The sequence below is a fragment of the Nyctibius grandis genome, chromosome 5, assembly GCF_013368605.1.
Source record: "Nyctibius grandis isolate bNycGra1 chromosome 5, bNycGra1.pri, whole genome shotgun sequence".
Classification (NCBI taxonomy): domain Eukaryota; kingdom Metazoa; phylum Chordata; class Aves; order Nyctibiiformes; family Nyctibiidae; genus Nyctibius; species Nyctibius grandis.
Window position 1 is genome coordinate 60,545,663 of NC_090662.1, and position 6,104 is coordinate 60,551,766.

Below are 6,104 nucleotides of genomic sequence, written 5' to 3' on the forward strand. Positions count from 1 at the left end.
GGATCGCCAATCATAGAGCGAGTTCGCCGGAGCCCAAACCGTCCCTTCAGCGGAGGACTTCCGACCGGCGCGCGGGGGCGGTGGCGCGGCTCTGTCTCCCCCTGCCGGCGGGGAGGGAGACCGCCGCCCCCAGTTGCTCCCAGTTGGGGCTGGGACGGGGCAGACCGGGCCCGGCGCTGGTCTGGACTGAGGAGGCCGTGTGCCCCTCAAGGGGTGGCGGCTCCGGTGATGAGCCTCCGCGGGGGTGGCTGTGGGCAGGGCGGGGGTCCGTGACACCCTGCAGGGCTGTGGGGAAGGGCTGAGGGGAGCAGGGGCGAGAGGGGCCCCTGCGGTGCAGCCTGGAGGGACCCAGCCTGAGCCTGGACAGCCCAGGGTGGAGCAGCCGCTTCCCACCTTGGCTTGAGCTGTCACCATGGCGGAGACGGGAGTCTCCCCTTCCCCCTTAGGCTTGCAGCTGCCCTCGAGTCCGGGGTGGGCACCCGCACCGACCCCACCTCGGGACACCGGGCTTGTTCTTCCACGGAGGGTCTTGTTGGCAGCCTGGGCTTCGTGTGCTGTGGCGGAACAGGCTGGGCTGTTGGCCTCAGCGGCTCCATGTGCCTGCGAGCATGTTCCCCACGGCCCAGAGCACCTCGGGCACTAATAGGCGTTTCCTTTTGTCGTTCTGGCTTTGACAGGCTTAAATGCCATCAAACGGCTTCGTGTGAGGAAGGGGAGAGTTCAGCACGCTGCAGCAAGTCGACATCCACAGCACAGGCTGTCACGTTGTCTCCAGATGTGCATGCTGGCTGCCTAGGGTAATGCAGGGGTAAATAGAGAAGGCTTCTTTGGTGCTTCAGGATAGGCAGGGAGCAGTGGGTTAACGCTGCGTGTCTGAAGGTACCTCTGACTACCCTGATGCTTTTTACAGAATAACTTACCCAATTCAAGCTCTTTATCTTTACCTCCAAGGAATCCTGGGGCCTGGTCTGGAAGTCTCAAAGGCTCTGGGAGAAGGGCAGCAGCTGTCAGCCTCTCTGGGCTCTGTCTGAGGAGATGGAAAGAGCCTCCCGAAGCCAGGACATTCCACCCCTCTGTCCAGGTGCAAATTCCGCTTTTCCATTCTCACCTTCTCTACTATATGCCTGCTCTGGGGAGTAATTATTCCTCCTTAGCCATCTCCTCCTGCCCAGATCCCACCAAAATATAAAACAACTGCATGTGCCATGCTTCCCATGGGGGAGAGGGTGAGAGAGAAAGACGAAACTGTGTGTGACAGAGGAGAATCACATCACTTCACACAATTCTCAGCAACACCAGATATGACAGCGATAGAATTGAGCAGGTAGAAAACCAGAAGCTCTGGACTGGCTCGCTCCGTACCAATCTCCTCTTGTTCATTCCCTTTCTGAGATGATAAACAACCCCAATCGTTTCAATATCTCTTTGTGAGCGAGTTTGCCATGCCCCTAATCAGCCCTTTCTGAGAAAGGCTTACTTGAACTGCAGATAGTATTCCCAGAGAGGCCACGCTACTGATTTACATAATAGCATTATCATATTTTCCATATTATTCTCCCCTTCTTCCTTCTGCATGCTAATATTTTGTGCATGCTTTTTTTTTTAACCTGCAGATACTCACAGAGCCAGGGTTTGTGTGACATCCAGATCCTTTCCTGAGTTGCTAGAGACTGTCTGGAGCTTTGTAGTTCTTATGTGCGATTTGTTTACTTTGCATGTGCCCAGTTGAGCCTTGGCAAATGTGTGTTGTTGCCCGTTTGCCACATTTGCATTTTACTTACAGTCCTTTCTGATCTCCTCAAGAGTCAATAGCTTTGAGTCATCTCTTAAAAATGTTTGGTATATTGCTCATCTTTTTTCCAGATCATCAGTTCATATACTGAGCTATCCAGGACCTTGGAGGCAGCATTCATATTCCCTACCCTTAACCTTCTGCCAGAATGGAAATCGATCCTTGAACCTTCCTCCTGGCTTCCTGCCTCCTCCTTGGGTTGTTGATCCACAGAAATACTTCACTCCTCACAACAGGGCTCTGTCACTTCTGGGCAGGTGCGCTTATGAGCCCAGTCCCCAAAACTCCCCAAGTCTGGATCAAAACTTGCACAGCTATGTGCAGCAAGTCCCTGAGGTGCTACGAATGGGATCTGCCGGATCAGGCTGCGCAACAGCAGGCTTTCCTTGCTGACCTCCTGCCATGGCAGCCAAGGACTGCGGGCTTCAATAAGCACCCCCTCCTCAGCCTGGCCCCCTTGGGTTGCGCCTGTTTTAGTGTTTCTTTTTGTTTTTTTCCCCCAGGCTCGATGCCAGCTCCTGGCCCCCCCGCCAGCAGCTGCATGTGTGTGTTGTGAACTCTTCTGGCCACGCCACGCAGTGTGCCTCCAAACTGCTTGCCACGGGCTTCCCACGCCTGTGCCACATGGGCACTGGTGTTCAACCTGCCCCTTCTCTCTTGCAAAGAGAAGGGTGAGCGCAAGGGCAGAGTGACCTGTGACCAACGCCGTCCCAGCTGCCGTGCGAGCATCAGACTTCTGGTGACATGCCGGGGGTTGTAAACTTGAACTCCGTTTTGAGGCAGTGAAAGAACATCCCCCCCCTCTTCCCAGTGTTTCCCAACCTGGCTGGGTCCTCTGCTGACCTGCTGCATGCAGCCACCCCGGCAGGGAGCCACCCAGCAGCCCCAGAGACTTGTGCTGCACGGATGGGATGCTGGCCCTGGTGCTCTGTTGCCTGCAAAGCCCTGTTGCCTGTTGGCTTCTTTCCCCATGGACCCACTGGGAATGAGGTGCCCCCCATGCCTCCAGCCTGCCTCCCTGCAAGAAGGGGAATTTACTTGCCCCGATGGTGCAAGGTGCAGGTGGAGAGGAGGGAGCACACCTTAGCTGTGCACCTGGAGAACAATAACAACCTTTGTTTCCCCAAATGAGTGAGTTTGCGAAATATCAAAGGCAGCATGGGTGATGGGGCACAATAACCCATGCTGTTACCCGGAATAAGGCACAGACATGCCCCTGTCCCCTGCCTCCCTGGGAGTCTCTGGAGCTGCCACTCCTCTGCAGGTCTTCTCATGCTTGCAGCCAGTCCTCCCACTCAAGCAGCCACTGCCACGGGCTCTGATGGCCACCAAAAGCAGCAAAGTGCTGCCTCTGAGCCTGGCTTGCAGCCTCTGCTCCTGGGAGCCAAATGACATTCCCAGGGCTTCCCGTCACCCATTTTGCAGGAGCAGGACCATTCCCATCCAGGGAGACATCCCTGTGCTGCCCGCCACCAGCCAGCAAACCCTCCCTTGGCAGCAGGGAGGTGAACGTGACCCACAGAGCTGCAAACGGCATCTTGGAGGGGCTCTGCAGGGTCAGGAAAAAACCTGCGCTTGGAAACAGAAGGCTGGCCTCTTACAGGAGCCAGAAAACAATCCCAAAATGTGAGAGGGAAGATGGGTAGTGACCCACCAATGCCATCTGAGCTTCGGCTTAATATCCTTAATATCTTCTAGTAATGGACCTTGCAAGAGGCCTTTTGGCAGTCCAGCTCCATTCAATAGCTCTTTCATTGCAGCCCTATTTCTCTACTTTTCTCAAGCAATCGCAAGGAATAATGGCATTTGGGCTCCTGCTCTCTGGCTGCAATGAGCCAGGAGGGGCAGCGGGCCAAGGGTGGCGCAGGTGGCTTCTTTCCCCGAACTCCCAGCAGCTTTGATGTTTGAGCGCGTGTGGGAAGGAAGAGGGGTGCTGAGGGAGGAGAGACGGCAGGTACGCAGCTGCCTTTCGAGGGGCAGTCCTGGTTTACAGCCGAGACCCAGATTTTAGTGACAGAGAGTACCTAGCCACTCTGGGGAGCCACACTCAGGGTATGTTTTTGCCAGGGGGGAAGAAAGGAAAAGTTCCCAGCCCAGCTGCTGCTGAAGCGGGGCTTTTCAGCTCCCCAACCTCCACCCCTGCAGCCCGGCGGGCTGCAAACACTGGCAGCGGCGAGTGGTCTCCTGTGCGATGCAGAGCTGCCGCTGCGAGGGTCTGCACCAATGGCCACTGAGGAAGCTCAGTTTGATTACGTAGCAGACTGAAAATGCTGTTGCGGTGTTTTTGCAGTCGGGGTCTGTGCACACCTTTATTCTCAGCGTGACTCGTGTTTCTTCAACCAAATTTCCCTGTGGCTGGGTTTGTTGGGAACTTTTTTCTATTCCCTGGCTAGTAAGATTTTTCCCCCCCACCAGTTTGTACTGTGCACCAGCCGCGTGCTGCAGCAGGTTTCCAGAGCCATTCAGAGACCCTGCTTTTGTGAGTCCTGTTATCCTTGCAATTTTGCATCACTCTGACAGCCTCGTGGTCTTTCTGTGCTGGATGTGTCTGCGGAGAGCTGAGAGCTTGCAGCTGGTGGCACCAGCCCCCTGAGCAGGGCTGCACATGCTGATGCCAGGCTTTTTGCACCCCTCCGCCCGCTGCATGCTGCAGTGAGGTCCTACCAGCACGAACACGGGATTTTGGCTTGTGTATGGGGAGTCTGGACTCCCAGCATCGTGTGGGGTTTGGTCCCATGTACATACATACAACCTGAGCAGAGCAGAGCTGCCATTTGATGCTGCTTCCCTTCTTTTTTTAGGTGAAGGCACCTATTGCACATCTTGTCCCATTAACTCATGGGTCCTTATATAGATTTATTTCTGCCCTATTTGGGGAAATTTGTCTGGTTTTGGTTTTGCAATAGTCTGACGTTCATTCCTGGGTAACAGTTTGAGTCAAATGCTTTAAAAACACTGAGAACCAAACAGAAGCGGGTAGATGTTTTCTACATTCTTTTATTTTTGCGTGTGTGCCAGGTTCTTAATAAGTGTCTGAGGAAAAAAAAAAAAAAAAAAAGATATGACTGATGATTTGTTGCTCTCTCTTTGGAAAAGGTCCAGACTGTAGAACATGGCTAAAATGCCAGGGAAGAGTTTGCTGCATAGAGGCAGGCTTATAACATTTGATTTTATACATTCTCTGGGCAACATATTTTCTTTAATTTGAGATTCTGGAGAAGTCATTTTAGATCTTTATTCAGCACAGCTTAGTTGTTTTTCTTCTCAGTTTTCCTTATTTTTAGAAAGGTGAAGTGTGGTTCCCAAATTAAATCATTACTGGGATGGACTTCAGCCAAGAGGATCCATGGTTGAAGCCGTAAGGCACAGGAAACATAAGAGTAAAACAATGGAGTTTTATTTTGTGCTTTGTTTGGCAGGGTGAGGAGAGATAGGGCCATGAAAGATTTGTATTTTTACATAGCTATAATGTATTTCAAAAGATGATAAGGACTATTTTCTCTTTTGGCTTTGCCTTAAAAAAAAAGCACACCCAGAAATCCTAGAAATGTCAGGATTGCCAAATTTTTCTTAGTTTCACGTAAGGGTTTGTGTTTGGGGTTCTCAGAGATGCTTACAGTAATGTGCCAAACGTGAGCTGAAGTGGGCTGATCCTTTATCCTTTTGCTGTCAGACTTGTCCCTGATGCAGCTACAAAGGCAAAGCTTGCAGCAGCTTGGCCCCAAGCCAGGCTCCTCTCCCAAGCGTCCGTGGGTTATATTCCTTATGTCAGCCTCTCACTTCAGTGACCCGGAGCCCTTTCTCCGGGTGGGACACCTTTGCACGGCTCCTCTGAGGCCATTTCACAGCAACAGAGCAAAGCCTTACAAAGCTTGGTCCTAGGTGAAGGTTTGACAGAGCTGGGGTACGAGCGTGCCCTGTGAGCCACAGAAACACGTGCCGCTGCCAGGAGCAAGAATATGCCTCCCTTCTGCCATGGCTGCGGCCAAATTCTATCCGTTGCGGTGCTCTGGAAAGCAGGGCAGCTGGCGCCTGCAGCTGGGGGCACGTGAGCATGAAGCCATTCGCTGGTGACGCTCTCCAGGGCTAGGGTGACTCTCTCCCTGGCTGCTCTGCAGGCTGCCTGCCAGCCAGCTGAGACCTCACTGCTTCCCCAGCTGAGCCGCTAAAGCGGCAAGATTTTTTAAAAAAACATGGACTAATAATTAAAAATTAACTGTCCCTGCTAAACAGCATATTAAGCTGTGCCCTTACACAGGGAACAAATGTATCTGAGCAACAAAAACAAACAGCCAGCAAGCCAGCCTCTTGG